General features: G+C 48.8%; 5 non-coding genes across 5 annotated transcripts; 3 read left to right on the top strand and 2 right to left on the bottom strand.

Moving 5' to 3' along the window:
* Positions 1 to 125: 125 nt before the first annotated feature.
* Trnag-ucc (transfer RNA glycine (anticodon UCC)) lies at positions 126 to 197 on the top strand. Its single transcript has one exon. It is a non-coding gene; the product is annotated as a tRNA-Gly (tRNA).
* A 4,910-nt stretch (positions 198 to 5,107) lies between these two features.
* On the bottom strand, positions 5,108 to 5,181 carry Trnat-agu (transfer RNA threonine (anticodon AGU)). Its single transcript has one exon. It is a non-coding gene; the product is annotated as a tRNA-Thr (tRNA).
* A 2,444-nt stretch (positions 5,182 to 7,625) lies between these two features.
* Positions 7,626 to 7,697, top strand: Trnag-ucc (transfer RNA glycine (anticodon UCC)). The gene has a single exon. It is a non-coding gene; the product is annotated as a tRNA-Gly (tRNA).
* Positions 7,698 to 15,221: 7,524 nt separating this feature from the next.
* Positions 15,222 to 15,295, bottom strand: Trnat-agu (transfer RNA threonine (anticodon AGU)). Its single transcript has one exon. It is a non-coding gene; the product is annotated as a tRNA-Thr (tRNA).
* A 2,032-nt stretch (positions 15,296 to 17,327) lies between these two features.
* Trnag-ucc (transfer RNA glycine (anticodon UCC)) lies at positions 17,328 to 17,399 on the top strand. Its single transcript has one exon. It is a non-coding gene; the product is annotated as a tRNA-Gly (tRNA).
* The last annotated feature ends 3,270 nt before the right edge of the window (positions 17,400 to 20,669 follow it).

The following is a 20,669-nucleotide window of genomic DNA, read 5'->3' as shown; positions in this document are numbered from 1 at the left end:
TTTGGCGCCACCAGTTCGAGCTGAGTCCACTGATCTATATTTACTCCTCTCCGTCTCTCGGTCTCAGCAGAAAACAGCACTCGGCCGTTCGCTGCACTGCACTACACGGAGGCAATGCGTCAACCGCGTCGGTGGTATAGTGGTTAGCATAGCTGCCTTCCAAGCAGTTGACCCGGGTTCGATTCCCGGCCGACGCAAGCTTTTTTTCTTCACCCTTCAAACGGTCAGCCTTTTTTTCACCTCATATGATGAACTTTCCAGATAGATTGTGGCGCCCGCTATCCTTTGAATACGCAATTCTGAGTTCTAAATTTCGGCAAGATCTTGGAGAAACACGGTTGAATTTCCGTTAATATGTCATTCAGGGCGAAATGTCTTGAGCGAAAACCGTAATGGTGACAGTCATCTGCTTCTGAACGGTCGTTTCAATGAACGTTGTTCCTCCCCCAAGGTCCCGGACACACAGCTATGACTAAACTCGTCAAAAATTAAAGTCTGTCTCTTTTCCTATGGGTTATAGCCATTTTTCGCGAACGCCTCGTGATTCTAAACCGAGAAAAGGGCAACCTCCTCTGCAACAAGCGAGAAAACCGAAAACAGATCTCACAAACAACGGCGTTCTGTTCTGTGCCCAAACAATCGGAATCTCAAGCTGCACGTAAGGATCTCGAATGGTGATGGAAACAAAGAAAACATTGTTCAGAATGTAGAACGATAGAAATTTATGCGCACTACATGAATTCAGTTCAGGGGTTCTTGGGAGGTGCAGAGAAGAAGGGGTTTGGGGAATTTCGTTGGAGGCGAAAACGGATACGTCCATTTGTGGACGCTTGGGCCAAGGACGGTGTGCTTACCACAACACTACAATGTCCTTCCCACACAGAGGCATGTCAAACGTGCTTCTATGAAAGACGCCGCACCCTGCCGTCTATTTCTCCCAAGCTTATCTTCCGGGACGGCTTACAAGAGGTAACTCCTGCTCTTCATCAATCCCCTGGAGGTACTACTTTACAAATTTATACCGACTCCATGGCCGCCATACCGGATTTATGTCGAATAAATAACAATTCAGCTATCTAGAGGGACATTTATGCTCTACTGGATGCGTACTCCTTCCCTCTTCGGCTCTCGCGGGTCCGGCGAAGTACGCTCCCCGCTGACATTGCTGCAAATGGTGCCTGCCAACCTGCATTCGTTCCACGACCATTACCTTTACTGACAGTAGATGCCAAAGGACAGTTTCTCCAACAGAAAGATGATCTTCGTCGCGCCACACGAGCTCAAATTCCACTGTGCGGAACGGACCTCCCTAAGACTCGCTCGCTGGGAAGAGGTCTTGCTGCGAAGACCTCGTGTTGGTGTAGCCCTCTCCCCCGCTGTTACCCGGGAGTGGCCACCACGCTACCAGGCCCCGTTCGCACAGAACTGCCCCTTTGGCTCGGCCCCTGCCGATTATGCGGACAGTGAACGTCTGCTGCGAACGTGCCCTTCATTGGATGCGGCCAGAACTTGACACCTTCGAGGCACAGATCTCCACCCTGGCAGACCGCCTGACCTTTATCGGTGGATATCGGGACCACACCATCGCTCCCTCCTTACGTTTCTTCGCGAAACGGGAGTAACCTGTACTTTTAACGTAGGCTTTATGCAACCGGGTATACTATCGCAATAAAAAAAAAGCGTTGCTATCGCCGTTCTATACCTTCATGCCACTCGAATCGACGCGAACAGGCACCGCGCGCCGCAAAAAGCGCCGGTGATTATACTTAGCTGCCATCTAGAGATCGCGGTTGCCGACACTTTATTTGCACAGTTGCTGATAACGAGTCGTGATGTCACTCGAACTTTCGAACTTCCCTCTTCTCCGGCTGAAACGATCAGCCGGAGAAGAGGGAAGTTCGAAAGTTCGAACTTCCGTCTTCACCGGTAGCTCAGCCTGGCGCAGCTGATCGCTATTGAAGCCATTACCGGGAGTGGAGGTGTTGAAGATGTCCGAAAGAATTTCTACGCAGGCATTGTACCAGTAGCGGCAGGTTCGACGCAAACACAGTTTAGTTCGTTCGTAAGCAAGCTGCGAGTTTGCGTTCATGAAGTGAAAAGGGTGAATTTTGTCACCGAAGGGGCTGTTTGAGTTGCTCGCTAATTTGCATGTGTTTTAAAGGGGAGCCCATATAAAACGTACTACTGATATAACGACCACTTCTCGCGGCACTTTTGAGTTCGTTATAAGCCGGTTTGGCGGTTGTGCCCGACGACGGCGTTCCAAGGGGGAAAGTTGCTGTTGATCTGGGAGGGATTCGCAGCTCGCAAGCTGGAAATGCAGGACGCAAACGTGGCGGAAGCGGCTTTCTATTATTTTCGCGCCTATTCGCGCTTCTGTTCGGGCCGACACTTCTTTAATTCCCGCTCTTCCTCCAAGCGAACGAAATGCGTCCGTCCATAGCGAGTTAAAGCTGGAAGGTCTGTAGCGCTATCATGAAGCTACAGACCTTGTCCTTGTCTACAGTGTCCCTGTTTTTTTTTTTTTTTGCGATTAAGATGAACGTTATGGAATACCAACTCGCTCGAACGCGAGCCCTTTTATTCTAGAGGACAAACATGTTACTGTCTGGTTCCCTCCCCCCCTCATAAGCATTTTACTCTCCCTGTAATACACCGACCAAGACCGAAACCACCCGATTACAGAGGACAGCTGACGCATTGAGCCGTGGGACTTCCACGTTTAAATCTGGGACCAGCAGAACGGCAATTATCGGTAGTGGCATGGAACCCAGCTGTGCGTGCATGCCCTACTTCCTCCTTCCACCCGCAAAACCGGCAGCCGGTGATGGGCGCATACTTAGGCGGGAAATACACAGGCAAAAATGTAGCTCGCAAAGCCTTTGAAGTTGAAGAATTATGGGCTTATGCCGGCGTTCCAACCGGGCAAGTGGTCTTTAATTCACACCTATTTTGCGAGGTGGAATTTGAGGCGGCAACAGACGCGACGGCTTTCGGTCCTTTTTGCGCCCATACGTGCTTCTACGGGTTTTCGCAATCAACTGATAACGGGGCTACCGGCGTTGTTAGCCAATACTGCAACTTGTAGGAGAGGCATCGTAGGTGGCGAGATAAAATAGCAGTTGTGACATTGTGGTCGGCGGTGGCGAGGAGGAGCATCGAAGTGACGCCCAGTAAATCGTATTCACCGGAATGAAAACGGGGGAGGGGGGGGGTATAGACATATAGACATAAAAAGTAATAAACTAACATATGATTTAAAGATTAATGAAACGCGCCCTGTCCGCTTCAGCAATCGTCAAGCACAAGCAGACGCTGTGTGTACACGGGTTATATTTTTGTGTTACACTCAAATACCCAGCGGATCTCGACGCTAGGCTTGATCGGATCGATTGGTCGTCGAAGCAAGAAAAGGAACCCTTTCCTAGCTTCTTTGATAACCGAGGACGAGCCTCCAGTGTGAGGCGAGGGCATTTGAAATGACCCCTGCTAGTGCTGCCATCACCCCAAACTGCGGCACATGGGGCATGCAAATAGTTTGAATCCGTTTCACCGCAAGAGAGGGCGCCACCGCCTCATTCAGCGCGCGATTGCTCCTCACACTGGCGATTCTCCGGCGCCAAATCCGCGCGCCATGTGGCAAGAGCCAGATTTACAATCTTCGAATACACTTACACAATGCATACTTCGCCCCCTCGTGAGGTTTCGTGCTAGTGACGGGGGCCCGGGATTTTTCTTCTTCCTTCGCGCCCTGTTCCGCACCACAACTACACGTGTACACTGGGAGTACAATGCAGCGCCAAACATGTTACTTCCAGCAAGAAGGACGCGCCTTCATTTCTCGCTGGCTCCCTCCGCGATGGCTCAGTGGGTGACGCGTTGTGCTGCTCAGCAAGAGGACCCGGGTCCGATACCTGTCGCGGTGCCTGCTTTTCTGACGGAGTTGAAAAGCGGAAACGCCCAAGCGTCGATTTTTCGGCGCACGTTAAATGTCCCCACGTGGTCGAAGTAAATCCGGGGCCCTCCTATATGGCGCACCTTTTCATCAGGTGTGTGGGTCCCTTAAACCCCCAAATTTGATTTAGATTTCTTGCTGGCTGCGCAGTCCTTCGTTCAGCGGGCGAGCGGCTCTGCGCGTTCCCAAAGCGCCTTGACGTCGCCTAGCAACGGAGACGCGCCCTCCTCTTTCTTTCTGGATCGGCATTTCTCCGCGTAAGAGGCCTTGCAACTACAGAGTTTCTCGCTCATGGCACATCTGTCCCTTTCGCGTCGGTAAGATGGCGCCGGTGGGATTTTAACTCGCACCACCGGCACTGCGCCCATTTATCGCCCCACAACCTGGCTGAGCGCTGATTGGAACGCTGAATTACGCTTCCTGTCGGCGCTGCTGAAGGAAACCGCTCATCACGAAGAAAACTGGGAACTTAGCAGCGGAGTGTGCGCGAAGGGAGAACCAGGAGGTGCGATGGCAAAAGAAGCTGAATCTGACTTCCGAGGCATCTACTTCGACAGCAGCAGTTAATCAACCTCAGCCTAACGGCGCTGCCCCGGGAGACGGCACACAAGCAGAGCCGTGTACTACAAAGGAAAGGAAACAAGCAACGATGTCGTCCCGAATACAACAATGCGGCGCGCAGGTCACCAGCTTATCCGTTCGACTGTTCGAAACTAATGCTCTGAAGTGCTTAGGTGTCGCAGAATGTTTTAGCAATTCACAGAATGCCACGTGCACAACAGATAAAAAGTTTAGGCTAGAGCTTCGGCGATAATTGCAAACACAACGCGGATTTTTCGAAACACAGCCTCTGTTTGTTATTCCCGTCTATTCATGCCCCTCCTTCGTCCCCCCTACGCGTGCACGTGCAATCCTGCAACCGGGGATGTGCGCGTGATTAGATGTGCACCACACCGGGCAGACTGCTGCTGCGGAAGCCCTTCACGCTGAACAGAAAAAGCGTCGGCAAAAACGTCACGCCATGGGCCAAGAAGAAAACACAGAACACTAGCCCCTGAGCGCAAAAAAAAACTTCTGTTCATGCACACACACTCCACGTGAAAACACAGGCATGTGCAGATTTCCTGTGAAAGAAAAAAAGGACGTCTGAAGAGGCACCGGTGAGATTCGAACTCACGATCTCCTGTTTACTAGACAGGCGCTTTAACCAACTAAGCCACGGCGCCCACGACTGCTCCGCCCCAAAAGGTCCCCCAAGACGGGCTCCAGTTTCCTTATCTGAACGGCTTTCAACACACGCATGCTGGATCTCAGTAGTCGGGAAGGCGCGTAGAATGTCAAGTGCCCCCTTGGCAGGTGTCCAAGGTGTGGATTTGAAGCACATTATATGGCCACAAACGTCTAGAGTCATTGAGCTACTGCTTCTTGAAAGCCTCGAGAGAAAGTTGCGTGCACTGAATTGCAAGGTGAACGCGGCGGGTGCAGGGAAGTCCGGCACAGATGGTTATATGTTCCAGCAATACCGGTGCTTATTTCCACCCGGCTTGAACATTTCAAGTTGTGCAGCTCAGAAGAAAATTTGTGAGATTTAGTACAATGGCCAGGTCGTCAGTCAGGGGGGCGGACAAATTTAGAAGGATTTCGTTGAGAACTAAAAATATCTAGATGTTACAACACGCCTAACAAACTATTTCTACTGGTTCGGGGGTGGCCTGATGAGGTGGCAATGAAATTGGGGTGGTCAATTGCCAATTAGATGTACCGAGTGCAATTGAATGTTGAAAAATCCCTCGGCATGGATGGTTTTAAATCTGTTCTAAAGAGTATGTTCAAAAGTGTTGCTTACAATACACCTGAGCTCGTGCAAATAAGATGCGCTCACAATGTGTCCCCACTCAGGAGAATTTATTATATTAATGCAAAGAGGTCTCGTTAGACAATTTTAGGCTGAAGACTTTTAATATAGGTGTCTGCGCTTCACGCCCCCCCCCCCCCCCCCCCCCCCCCCCGTTCTAACGCTGCGGAAGCGACCACGTCGTCATCTTGTATGTCCCTGCTGTGCAAGATATGGCAAAGTAAAGCCCGTTCTACATGGAGCGAATTTCGCCGGCGAATCCGCTGGAACGAACATTCGCACTTGCGAAGTTCGCAATGCCTGTTATTGTCGTCTACATGGGGCCTGCGAACGCCGCGATTTTCGCATTTCAGATGCGCCTTGTTTGCAGACTGAATTAAGTTTGCCACCAGCAAAGGTTGTTGTGATTTTAACAAGGGTGGTTTTATTTTACTTTCTTGGCAAGTTGTTTCTGCCTGGTTTGAGGTAAATATAAGTTTATTTGCGGTTTTATATAAGAATCGCCAATTCTTTATCAATATACGCACACACGGCAGAGAAGACAAACGTTTTCGTGTGACCGCGCTTTTGTCGCGCTCATACAAGCAACGTCATCTGGTTTCCGAGCGTGAAAGTGGTGCCGAGCTGTGCTCCTATTGGCCGCAGGTCCGGCCCCTCTACGCCGCACACGCCGCACGAGCGGCGTTTGCTCGACCGCTTCAAATGTTGGGCACTTTGCCGCAGCAACGAAAAAAGGTGGTTTTGCCGCACGGGCGGCGCCGCATCAGCGAATTCGCAGGCGAAATCGCTCCATGTAGTACGGGCTTAATACCTAAAACCTTCAAAGGTTGTTCTGCAATATAAAAAAGAAATCGCACTAAATTTTTTTCGCACTGGTTGCAAGCTCTCCTGCTGGAAGCTAATACGTTTTTTCTGATTTGTTGTAGACATGATACTTATTTCCACCTTTCAGCGTAATAAAATATGTATTTCAGGTTGGTGCGTTTCACACGTTCGCGAGCCGAGGTTGCCGGGCCTCGTCCCACAAGCCTTTCTGTTTGTCTGTGGCAGTCACGACCTGTATATGCCGACTGTGCAAGATGGCAATAAAATAATAACATAATTATCATTAATATTGTTCGTAGTCGTAGATAGGAAACGCATTATGTCACAGTCGGGACTCGTAATGTCATAAACACAACAGTGACCCCTAATCATTGCGGAATTTGTGAAGGAACGTTGGTAGGTCGCTTGGTTTACATAAGCAAGAACGGCGCCACCGAGTGTACCGAGAAACTAGACTGACGATCACCGTTGACTCCTCGTCGTTTAAAACAGCAAGTGCACTTTAATATGCAAGAAACATACCTTTTACAGCTGAATTCATGGAAGTTTTAAATTGACAAGTTGCATTCTTTTTTGCTGGCCTTTAGGAATCACACTAATTAATAATGACAAATTTAATATTGAGTAATTATAGCTGACGATGTCCTGCGTGGCGTCCGCGCTGCTCTGATGTCTCCCTGAACGAATTTTATTGCCGTCCAAGTGGCCTGTGCGTAGTAATTTTCCCCAAATACGTTGCGCAAAATTTTATTCATGAAAACGAAGCCGCTCTTTACTTATTTAATTCACGCAATGTATCAAATGGAGCGGAAATTACTCCGCACGCCACCTGACAATACTAGCAAAGATTGGTTTGAATTTTGCGCCACTGATTCGGACGAAAGCCCAGTGACCTACTTACACCTCTACGTCTGTCGGCCCCCACTGAAAACAGGACTCGCCGCTAAAAATATCCGCTGCACTGCACCATACGGAGTGTGCACGGCATCCGCGTCGGTGGTATAGTGGTTAGCATAGCTGCCTTCCAAGCAGTTGACCCGGGTTCGATTCCCGGCCGACGCACGTTTTTTTTTCCTTCCCCCTTCAAATGGTCGGCCTTTTGTTCACCTCATATGATGAACTTTCCATATAGATTGCGACGCCTGCTACCCTTTCAATACGCAATTCTGAGTTTTGAATTTCGGCAAGACCTCACAGAAACACGGTTGAATTTCCATTCATATGTCATTTAGAGCGAAATGTCTTGAGGCAAAACCATAATGGTGACAGTCATCTGCTTCTGAACGATCGTTTCATCATCGAATGAACACCGTTCCTCACCAAAGGAGCACTCGCTATGAATGAAGTCGCCAAAAATGAAGCCTGTCTGTTTGTACGGGTTATAGCTATTTTTCGCGGCCTCTCGGGATCTGAAACCGAGGAAAGCGCAAACCCATCTGCAACAAGCGCGAAAACCGACAACAGATCTCACAAAAAACGGCGTTCTGTTCTATGCCGAAACAATCGGAATCTCAAGCTGCACGTAAGGGTCTCGAATGGTGATGGAAACAAAGAAAACATTGTTCAGAATGTAGGGCGATAGAAATCAATGCGTGCACAACATGAATTCAGTTCAGGGGCTCTTGGGAGGGGCAGAAAAGAAGCGTTTTCGAAAATTTCGATGTAGGCGGAAAACGAATACGGCTATTTGTGGACGCTGGGGCGAAGGACTTTGTGCTGACCACAACACTACAATGACCCCCTCTTGTCCACCCCCCCCCCCCACACACACACAAACACACACACGCCGCTCCCTGGCGTCTATGCTGGCCGAGCTTACCGCCACCCGGGGACGGCTTACAAGCAGTAACTCCTGCAGCTTTTCATCAAGCCCCTAGAGGTAATACTTTAAAAATTATACGGACTCCACGGCGGCCATGCGTGATTTACGTCGAGTAAATACCAACTCACATGGAGGAAAGAATCCTCCATGCCAACTCAGCTATCTCGAGGGACATTCATGATATACTGGATGCGTACTTCTGCCCTCTTCGCCTCTCCTGGGTCCGACGAAGTTCGCTTCCCGCTCAGATTGCGGCGGATGGTGCCTGCCACCCAGCATTCGTTCCACGACCTTTACCTTTACTGACAGTAAATGCCCCAAGACAGCTTCCCGAACAGAAAGATGATCTTCGTCACGCCACACGAGCTCTAATTCCACCGTGTGGAACGGACCTCCCTAGTAGACTCGCTCGTTGGAAGGAGGTCTTGCTGCGAAGAATTCATGTTGGTGTAGCCCTCTCTCCCTTTGTTACCTGGGAGTGGCCACCACGCTACCATGCCCCGTTTGCAGAGAACTGCTCATCTTGCACAGATCCTGCGGACAATGCGGACACTGAACGTCTACAGTGGATGGGCCCGTCATTGGATGCGGGCCAGAACACGACACCTTCGCGGCACAGGCCTCCACCATTGCAGATCATTTGACCTTCATCGGTGGATAGGGAGACCCCACCCCCACTCCCTCCGTGTGTTTTTTCGAGAAACGGGGGTAACCTATCCTTGTAACGTAGCCTTTATGCAATAAGGTATACTATCGAAATAAAAAAGAGCGTTGCTATCGCCGGTGTCGGCCTTCATGCCGCCCGAGTCGACGCGAACACGGCCAACGTTACTAGAACGTTGAACACGGCGGCACCGCGCGCTGCAAAAAGCGCCGGTTGTGTTACTTTGCCGCCGTCTAAAGATCGCGGTTGGCCGACACTCGCACAGTTGCTGATAACGAATCGTGACGGCATTCAAACTTTCGAACGTCGCTCTTCTCCGGCCGAAACGACGCAGTTCCCGGTCGCTCAGCCTGGCGCAGCTGATAGCTATTGTAGCCATTACGGAGAGTGGAGACGTTTAAGATATCCCAAAGAATTTCGCCGCAGGCATTGTGCCAGTAACGGTAGGTTCGACGGAAACACAGTTTAGTTCGTTCGTAAGCAAGCAGCGAGCGCCCGTTCATGAGTCGAAAAGGCTTAAGTTGTCACCGAACGGGTTGTTCGACACGCTCGCTAATTTGCACGTGTTTTAAAGGGCGAGCCCATATACAACGAACTAGTGAAATAACGACCACTTCTCGCGACACTTTCGGCTTCGTTATAAGCGCGGGTTTGACTGTATTGCCCCACGTCGGCGTTCCAAGCGGGCAAGTTGCTGTTCATCCGCGGGCGGGACTCGCAGCTCGCGAGCTGCAACTAGAGGACGCAACAGTGGCGGCAGCAGCTTTTATTGTTTTCGTCCCTATTCGCGCTTCGGTTCGGGCCGACACTTCTTTAATTCCCGCTCTTCCTCCAAGCGAACGACATGCGTCCGTCCATAGCGAGTTAAAGCTTGAAGGTCTCGAGCCGTAGTCTAGTGGACAAACATGTCACTGTCTGTTTCCCCTCCCCCGTCGTACCCATCTCACTCTGTAGCCGCGTTTACATGAATGCGACAGAACGCGACAGTAGCGCGTCAGATTTCCTAGCGCACCAGGAGTAATGCAATGCGCTAGCGTTTATATATAGCGCATTACCCTTGGTGCGATGGTGGCGCCATACGGTGTCGCACATCGAAGGCAAAGCAGCGTTTCTGGCGCTTCCAAAGCTTCCGGCACGGCTGGTTCTTGTTTTTTTTTTTTTTTTTTCGCGACCCGCTTTTTCTGGCGTATTACACTCGATTTAGACGTTTTTAAATGCAAAGCTGCGTTTGCAGGGCTTACTTTTCTTGTCGACATAATTCCTAATGCGATGCGCTCGCGTTTACATGCACTTCGAAAGTCGACTTACGCGTCTCAATCCACCCCTGCCTGGCGCATTAATGCGACGCGCTTTCCTAGCGCATTAGCCCCGTTTACATGGATGCGATGCGCTAGAAAATTGATTCAATGAGATGCGATGCGACACTTGTCGCATTCATGTAAACGCGGCTGGTAACTCACCAACCAAGACCGAAACCGCTCGATTACGGAGGACAGCCGACAGGACGGACTGAACCCGTTTAAATGTCGAACCAGCGCAGAGGGCATTCTCGGTAGCGGCATGGATCCCAGCTGTGCGTGAACGACCCACTTCTTCCTCCAGCCTTCACCCTGCAACCCCTCCACGCATAAACCGGCAGCCGGTGATGGGCGCATATTTAGGCGTGAATACACCGGCGACAATCTCGCTCGGAAAGCCTTTCAAGATAAAGAATAATGGGCTCACGCCGGCGTTCCAACCGGGCAAGTGGCTCTTCAAGTCACACCTACTTGGCTAGGTGGAATTTGAGGCGGCCACAGAGGACGTAGCTTTCAATATTTTTATGTCCATTCATGCTTCCGTGTGTTCTCCGCAATCATCTGATAATGGCGCAATCAGGGAAAAATCAGTTGTGATAGAGGGGTCGGCGGTGGCGAGGAGGAGCCCCGGAGCGGCTCCGAGTAAATCGCCTTCACCGGAATGAAAGCGGGGTCGGGGGTAGACATACAGACATGTACAGTAATAAACTAATATATGATTTAAAGATTATTGGAACGCGCCCTGTTGGTTTCAGCAATCGTCAAGCATAAGCAGAAGCTGTCTGTAGGTAGGTTAAAATTTGTGTCACACCCAAATACCCCCGGCTCTCGACGCTGGGCCTGGTCGGATCGAGTGGTCGGTCGAAGCAAGAAAAGGGCACCTGGCTTCGTTGACCACCGAGGACAAGCCTCCAGTGTGAAGCGCGGGCATTGCACTGCGCTAGAATTGACCCCTGCCACCACCCCAAACTGAGGCAGGTGGGGCATGCGAATTGCTTAAATCCGATTCAACAAAAGAGGGCGCCACCGCCTCAGAAAGCGCGCGATTGCTCCTCCCACCGGCGCTTCTCCGGCGCCCAATCAGCGCTCGCCATGTGGCAAGAGTTAGATTTACAATCTTCGGGTACACTAATACACTGCATGCTTCACCCCTCCTGGGGATTCACGTTAGTGGTGATGGCCCGGGATTTTTCTTCTTCCTTGGTGCCGCGTTACGCACCACAACCACACGTGTACACTGCGCCTACAATGCAGCGCCAAACACGCTACTTCCAGCAAGAAGGACGCGCCTTCGTTTTTTGCTGGCTCCCTCTGCGATGGCTCAGGGGCTGACGCGTCGGGCTGCTGAGCCAAGGACACGGGTCGGATACCGGCCGCGCTGCCTGCTTTGCTGACGGAGTTGAAAAGCAAAAACGCCAAAACGTCGATGTTTTGAAGATCTCCACGTGGTCGAAATAAATCCGGGGCCCTCCGCTACGGCGCACGGCTTAGATTTTTTGCTGCCTGCGGAATCTTTCGTTGAGCGGGCGAGTGGCTCAGCGCATTCGCACAGCGCCTGGACGTTGCCCAGCGACGGAGACGCGCTCTCCTCTTTCTTGCTGGCTCGTCATTTCTCCGCTTAGGAGGCCATGCAACTACAGAATTTCTCACTCATGGCACATCTGCCCCTTTCGCGTTGGCAAGATGACACCAGTGGGATTTTAACTCGCATCACTGGCACTGCGCTCATTTATCGTCCCACAACATGACCGAGCGTTGACATGCAACACTGAATTGCGCCTCCTGTCGGCAGTGTTGATAGAAACTGCCCATGGCGAAGAAAACTGGGAACTTAGCAGCGGAGAGTGGGCGAAGGGAGAACCAGAAGGTATATGTGACGGCCAAACAAGCTGAATCTATCCCGATGAACTACGAGGCATGTATACCTCGACCCCAGTCGAATGGCGCTTCCCCAACAGATAGCACGCAAGCAGCACCGCGTATACAAAGGGAAGGAAAGATGCCTCGACGTCGTCCAGAGTACAACATGGCGGCACGCAAAAGCCAGTTTACCCCTTCGACTATTCAAAACTAATGTTTTGAAGTGCTTAAAGGGGCCATGAAGACAAATTACAACTTCATTTAATTTGAAAGAACTGGGATTCAGTATCTCACTCAGCTGTATTCCAGCCACAAAAGACGTTTTTTAAAAGAAAAAAAAGCAAGAAGAAATGAAAAACATTCAAATTTTGCTCCACAGTGACTTGTTATGGACAAGAGTGACGTCATATTGGTCAACAATAAAACACAATTTTCAGTGCGTTAACTGCACGTTAGCATTCAAGTGGCGCGGTCCAATGGAACTAGAGGCCCCATTACGGTTGTCCAGTCATGTGTCTTAGTGACCGGTCAGTCCGGCGGCCGCCAATCACACAAACAAGGTTCTGTGACGTCATAGAAAAATTGCAGGAAAGTGGCAACGGTGTCGCGACTGCTTCACACGTTTTCCTTAATATCTCCATTATTTATAAGAAATTTGCGATGATATCGATGCCATTGTTATCGGGACTAAGCAGTCTTTCTGATAAACCAAACTTGTATTTTGTCTTCATGGCTCCTTTATGTGTCGCAGAATGTTTTAACAACTCACTAAAATGCCGCATGCAAAACAGATAAAACTTTTAAGCTAGAGCTTTTGAGATAATTGCAAACACAACACGGATTGATTCTCGGAGTCCCTTGCGAAGAACATCCACCGTTTGTTATCCCCGTGTATGCATGGCACTTAAGCTTTCTAGGGGAGCACCCGACCCGTTAAGAGAAAATGCAGTAGAAGGAGAGGGCGTGGCGAGGTTCCATAGCACGAAGCCTTCCATGGCACGAGCTTACACTCGGCACCCTATAACGGAGGGCCCCCATCCACGTCAGTACACCGCGGGCTCCAGACAGTTGGAACAACGCAGATTGGGAAGAAAACGCATTGCACGCACGCCAAAGGAACAAGCCGAATGCAAGCTGTGGCGCCGACAGCGCCACCGGGAATTCAGCAACGACGACGTTTCACGCTTGCGAATCCGAAATTTAAAACAATGTTTCCAGGCGCGGAATTTGGCCACAGTTGTTTGATTTTCGCATAGAACTTTACTAAGACTTTTTGAATTTTACTAAGCGCTTTGCTAAAACAAAAGTGCACCGCATCAGTGTGTCGCACAGCGAACACAAGGACACTGGCGTTCTGTGATTTGCCGCTGGTGAAAGAAGAAGGTGGCACGAACGTCATGGCTGCGCTGTTCAACCACTTTCACACCCTTTAGAGGAGCGAACTTTTCTTTAAAGTATGGATATCAGGTGCTAACTCTTACTTCTGTTTTTTCTAAAGTCCACATCGTATTGTTAGCGCTAAAACGACCATGACAGTTGGCGCGCTTTTGGCTGATAGGTAACAATGTCCCGCATGAAATTAGAACACCTGGAAAAGTGACGCAAAAATGAGTGAGGTTCTCCACATGAAAAAGAAAAAAAAGATGGTCGCCAGTGCACCTTGCGAAAGTGGATGACCAGAGAAGCTGTTGTAAGTCACTGCAAATGCTGATGGGGGAGGGTATGGAATGTTTCTCGTAGTCTCGACGGGCTCATCGCTTGCGCTCGGCTTCTCTGGCGGCAAATGCTCGGTCCTGCGTAGCCTGGAGCATGCGCTCAGCGTCTTGGTCAAGAACTGCTCTAGTTAGTGACACTAGTTCTGCCTAGCCTTCAAATGTAAGCTGCAAAGATAATCTTGTGGCACACTTACACTCTGTGCCCTTCCACTCTGCCCTTACACTCAGGAAAGGAGGATGACCAGCGCAGCTGGGTGCACTACGAGGATTTCACTAAACAAAACACGCTTGTTTGTAATTAGCTCAATGAAACTTGGAAGAACTACAGTAATACTCTAGGGCACACATTCGTTTTCCTCGCGCGTGGGGAATCTTGCGGTCTGTGTAACACACGATGTCCAAACTGCTTGACCACGGAGGGCAGCAGGCAAGCCACGTCGAGCGGTGAGACGACCAATCTCCAACCAACACAAAGGACATGCCAAGGGTGCGTGTGGAAAGTATGGCTGTGCGGGTGAACGCCTCCCCTTTTTTCCATTGCCTCCCCCGCATTCCCCCACCCAATGCGCGCACGTGTAACACTGCAACCGGTGATGCGCGTGACGTGCTTAGGCGTGAAAGACACTAGGCAGACTGCTGCAACGCAGACACTTCTGAACGGTAAAAACATCGACAAAAATCTCGCCTCATGAGCCAACAAGGGAACAAAGAAACACCGAAGATCCTACGTCTGGCCACACGAGCGTACCAGCTGGCCCACCGGGCACTGGGCCGCGAGAAGGCGATACATCTAAGAAGACTCCAAGTGGCGTCGACAACGTCGCCGGTCTCCTTACACTGAATGCACCCGGACGAGTACCCAAGTGATCAATGCAAGGACCGGCCAACCGGTGGCACATCATGTGGGACTGTGACGCCGACCCAGACGGGGCGAACTTCGAAGAGTAGCCAGTGGAACTCCAGAGAGCCATTAAATCTACAAGCAAGACAGACCAGTCATGGGCCATGAGGCAAGTCTTCGCCGCACTTGAAGGGCACGGGCTCCGCAAAACGGGCTTGTGATGAGGAGGGCCACAGAAGAAGGCGCTGCGCCAGGCCACGCCTACAGCAGGACTTGTTTCAAAAAAGTCCTTTCCAGTCCAGTCCAGAGCGCGAAAAATTTCTGCTACTTATTCACGCACTCTACATGTGAAAACAGAAACGTTCGTAAAAAAAGGACGTCGGAGAAGGCACCAGTGGGATTCGAACTCACGATCTCCTGTTTACTACACAGGCGCTTTAACCAACTAAGCCACGGCGCCGATGCTGTTAGGTGCCAGAAGTTCCCCCAAAGGAGGAGTGCAAAGGTGCGCTCCAGTTTCCTTATCTGAACGACATTCAACACACGCATGCTCGATCTCAGCAGGCGCAAAGGCACGTAGAATGTCAAGTGCCCCCTTGGCACGTGTCCAAGGGGCGGATTTGAAGCACATTATATGGCTACAAACGGCTATAGGCCCATTGAACTACTTCTTAAAAGCCTCGAGAGAAAGTTGCGCGCACTGAATTGCAAGGTGAACGCTGCGGGTGCAGGGAAGCCCGGCACAGATGCCTATCTTGCCCGAATACCGATGCTTATTTCCACCCGGCTTGAACATTTGAAGTTGTGCAGCAGCTGGACGTGCACAGCCAGACCGTTATTCGGAGAAACGCCGATGAAGCCCACCTAGGCCGATAAAAGCCAACCAAGCGCCTGCTGAGAGAGAAGCGAAAGCACTGACTTCATAACAAAATTTTTAGCATCAACCGCAATGGCTAGGTAGTCAGTCAGTGGGGTGGAGAAACTCAGGAGTTTCTTGTTGAGTACAAAAAACCTTTCAGTTCATGTCCTTCAATTTCGGATGTTGGCACGCTAACAATCTACTGATACCGGTTCTTGTGTGGCCTGGTGCGTCGGCAACGAAGCTGGAGGGGTAAATTCGCCAATAAGATATACAGAGTTCGACTCAATATTTGAATGTTGTGAAATCACTCAGCAGTGATGGTTTCCATCAGTTGTAAAGAGTATGATAAAAAGTGTTGCTTACAATACTACCATCTGAGCTAGTGAAAATATGTTTCGCTCACCATGTCTCCCTACTTATGAGAATTTAATAATGCAAAGCGATCTCGTTAGACATTTTTAAGGTGAACACTTTTAATCGAGGTATCTGCCCCCCCCCCCCTCCCACCCCCTTACGCCGCGGAAGGGTCTACGTCATCTTGTGCTTCACCCTCCTGCAACATATGACAAAGTAAGGCCTAAAATATTCAAAGGCATTGCACCTTAATGTTTTTCTGCAATCTGAAAGAATAGCCTCAATTTTTTTTTCTACAAGTTTTAGGTCCTCCTCCTGGACTCTAATTCTTTATTTCTGATTTGCCGCCAACGGGACATTTGCAGTCCGGCTTTTAGTGTTTCCGTTTGTTACGTAATGAGATAAGTATTTCAGGTTGGTGCTGTTTCACATGTTCTCGAGCCGACGTTGCCGGGCCTTGTCCCACAAGCCGCTCTGTGTGGCTATGACAGGCCCGACCTGTATGTGTCAACTGTGAAATACGGCCATAAAACAGTAATTTATAATCACCATTAATATTGGTCGTAGTCGTAGGTAGGAAAAGCATTATATCACTGTGTGAACGTCACAAACACAACAATGACCAATAATCTCCCAGGAATTCGTGAAGGAATGTTGATAGATCGCTTTATATGACATGGACGGCGCCACAGTGCGCTTGGGTTCCATAAGCAAGAACGGGGCCACACCGAGTGCGCCGAGAAACCGGTTTGAGGATCCCCATTGACTCTTCGTCGTTTAAAACAGCAAGTCAGCATTGATACGCATGCAACAGAACTTTTACACCTGAATTCATGAAAGTTTTAGATCGCCAAGTTGCATTCTATTTTGCTGGTCTTTATTTATCACACTAATTAATAATAATTAATTAAATACTTGTGTTTTTACAGCTCATGATGTTGCTACCTGTAGTCTCTGCTGCTATGGTGTCTGCCTAAAAGAATTGTATTGCCGGGCAAGTGGCCTGTCCCCAATAATTTTCCCCGATTACGCTACACAAAATTCTCTCCGTGAAAACACAGGCCTTCTTTACTCACCTTGTTTACTCAATGTATCAAATGGAGCGGAAGTTATTCTGCACGCCACCTGCCAGTACTAGCAAAGATTAGTTTGAATTTGGCGCCACCGATTCAAACGGGAGCCCAGTGACCTACTTACACCTCTCCGTCTCTCGGCCTGCGCCGAAAACAAGACTAAAATTCGCCACACTGCGCTATGCAGCGCTCGTACGTAGGCGGCGTCGGTGGTATAGTGGTTAGCATAGCTGCCTTCCAAGCAGTTGACCCGGGTTCGATTCCCGGCCGACGCACGTTTTTTTCTACCTTTAAATGGTCAGCCAGATTGATCACCTCTTATACCAGAGGTGCTGAATCAATAACTTACCAGATAGGTCATGGCACCTGCTATATTTTCTATTCCCAATTTAGAGGTTAAAAATTTTGGTAAAATCTCGCATAAGCGCGGTTCCATCTCCGCTAGCATGACTTTTGGAGCTGAAAATTTAAAACCCTGAGCCATCACGGTTGCTGTTATTTACGGATGAACAATCGTCTCTTCACCTAAGTAACATTTATTCCTCACAGCTATTTTTCGCAAACGCCTCGTGGTTCGGAACCGCGAAAAAGGCAAATCTATCTGCAACACGCAAGGCAGCCGGTAACTATACCCCCAAAGAATAGCGTCCTTTCCTACGTGCCCGAACAATCGGAATTTCAAGCTGCGCTGAAGTGTATCGAACGGTCAATGAAACGAAGAAAACATTCTGCGAGAACTAGGGCGATAGAAATGTACGCGCACAACATGAATTCATATCAAGAGATTCTTAGGAAGAGCAGACGAGAAGTGGCTTCTAGGATTTCCTCTTTCGTTTTTGTTTGGAAGCGCACCGTGAAAGCGATGCCGTGGCTTGTGGAAAGCGACTCCACGGGATTTACCTTGCGAACAGACAAGGACGCAGTTAGCACTTTTCCTTATGCCGCTATCTATCTTCCAGGCTATCAAACGTATTGACAGTGCGCAAACATTCTTGCATACCACGCATACAGAACAAAGACAGTATCCGTCACTTCCGTATAGCGTTTTGGTTTCCTTTCTGCTGCATTGACGAGACCCTTAAAACGAGACCTTCTTGTAACGTAAACCGGCATGTAAAAAAATTGCGATGTTTTTTTAACTTCGTTATATCTAGGTTTAACTGTAAATGCGCAGTACGAAGCTTATGGTTGGAGTAAAAAGCCGGAATTCTGGCTTAAAGCCACCGGCTCTATAACAAGTCACTTATGAAGCATCCTTCAATGTTAGACATACACCTGCGAAGAGACATTCAGTAATCTTGACAGGTTATAAATTGCTTCGTTTGCAGTTCGAAATGTGTTTTTTTTTGGAGGGGGGGTTACACATACAAACAAGTTTTTGAACCATTTGGTGCAGAAAGTAGCTTACGATGTCAAAATGAGAAATATGTTCGGAGATCAGACAGTTTATCTATTGCTGTTCCTTGCAATAACACTTCCTCGGAGGGATTGAGGCCTCATCTTGTGCCATTTCTTTGTACGCTTCATATTTTATTAGATCGTCTACATCCGTTTTAAGTGTGGTTATTACGCGGTTAACATGATCAAGAAATGCCACAGAAAATGCCACAGAAAAATTCCAGAGAAAAAAATGGCCGAAAAACGTCAACATTGACGCCAAATATCTCAGGAAGGCTCTGTAATTGAACTGAAAAGAAAAAGTGTTTAATTTGGTCTGTGTGGGAGTCGAACAAGGTGCATCTGGAGTGCAAGCCGAACACGCTTCTCCAACTACACCGCAGCCTTTTGTTTTCGGAAAATAACTTCATTTCCATGAAGAAATATGGGCGCTGTGCATCAATATCTAGGGAACAAGTGCACTGCCGAGGGCGGATGCATCTCACGTGAAAACAGGCACAATATAATCAGCTAGAAAAGGCTATTTATATTGCTATATCCAGCTGGAATACGTGATTCCAGCTAGAATTCTGTAGTGTCCAGCTGCAAAGAATTTCTAGTCTAGCTGGAAATGCATTCCAGCTGGTAACTGTCATTTCCAGGTGGAGAGTTCAAACCTAGGCTGCAAACGTGTCCTTGCAGCTGGAAATGGCATTTTCAAGCTTCCGAGAATTTCTAGGCCAGCAGCACATGCTGCATTCCAACTAGACAGAAATTCAGTTCAAACTGTCCTTTTTCAGGGTGAAAGTTGGCATTTTTGCTTGGCCTCAACTTCTTGCCAGCGGAAAATAGTAATTTCACTTTTTATCTTTGAAACGGGTAATCATTTAATTATTTTTCTTCTGTGTGATTTCAGTGAAAGATAGAATGCGCAAACATGTAATAACCATTTAGTGTTTCACGGAAAGGTTTCTCAAAGCTTGACCGCAAAATCAATCTATTAGCAAGGAGGTTAAACAGGCTAGTGGTACGGGTTAGAAGAGATTTCTTATCTCTTTATGCGTGCCTAAAAACCACAAATTTCCCCGATACGAAAAAAAAATGTTTATGGGAAAGTCGCTGGCAGCATTGTTTACTTAAAGTCGTTTTTTAAGCAAAGTCAAGCCAATCCAAGCCAATCAAAGTTTGTTTAAATTTCAAAATGGCGGTCACGTTGACTAGCTCTAAGCATCACGTGCGCTGAGAAATGACGAAACAAGTTTAATTACATCTTTGAAAAGTGAGCTGCGTCTAGGAGATTTTTTAATTGAAAGAATGCACACATTGTGTGGCTGGTAATGTGGATGGAAAGCTGTAGGGCTCCTGTGACCGTGAACGCGTGCAGGCCTTGCTCGTCATAGTCGAAGTGGACAACAAAGAGGTCGGCTTGTGCTCCGCGCCGTCCTTGTTAGAAGGCCATTTCGGCATTCAGCCGTAAATATGTTTGAAGTGCAGCTATCACCACGTTTTTATTATGTTTGCTTAGGGCTGCATTGAGTTATGAAGTGATTGCCGTCTGTTCTTGTATGGTATGAAGTTTTTTAATGTATTTTATGCACCTCCTGCTTTGTCTGTGACGATGCTAGAGCTGTTTTGCTTAGCATTTTTGTATTGTTGCCACTCCTGCCTGGGCCTAAATATTGGCCTGTAGTACCAATAAATAAAAAATGTGTTCATCTCGCATGGAGTGTCGAAGTTCACTGCTTCCGTGACCGTGTAAGTAGGGCCTGTTCATTACCTGTCGTATGCACGGCTTGTATTAAGAACAGATCAGGACCTGTCTACAAAACAGAGCACTATAACTGGATACACACACTGAAAAGTCAGCAAACAACTGCGCTTCTGCGTGTCCACCTTTGGTAGTATACTTTGTAAGCTTCCGGGCGCCAACTAGCCCAACCGCACGTTTGCCTGTTTTCAAGTTGCCCTAATTCAAGTAAAATCAGCCTAATAAAACCTGTTGCTGTCGTTTCCACTTTTGTTGGTTTTGTTTGCAATAATAACACTGATAGCATGGCTGCTCGTGTTGTGTAGAAATTCTTTCGAAGTTAATTTTGGTAAGAAGTTTGTCATGCCTAATTTTCTAAGTGCGGGAGCACTTGCGTGTTCTTTATCTTCCAATGAAAGCA

The sequence above is a fragment of the Haemaphysalis longicornis genome, unplaced genomic scaffold (genome assembly GCF_048455015.1).
Source record: "Haemaphysalis longicornis isolate Haplotype H1 unplaced genomic scaffold, Haemaphysalis longicornis Haplotype H1 scaffold_2, whole genome shotgun sequence".
Lineage (NCBI taxonomy): Eukaryota > Metazoa > Arthropoda > Arachnida > Ixodida > Ixodidae > Haemaphysalis > Haemaphysalis longicornis.
Note: the sequence above shows the minus strand (reverse complement) of the source record. Positions and strands in the feature narration are given on the sequence as shown.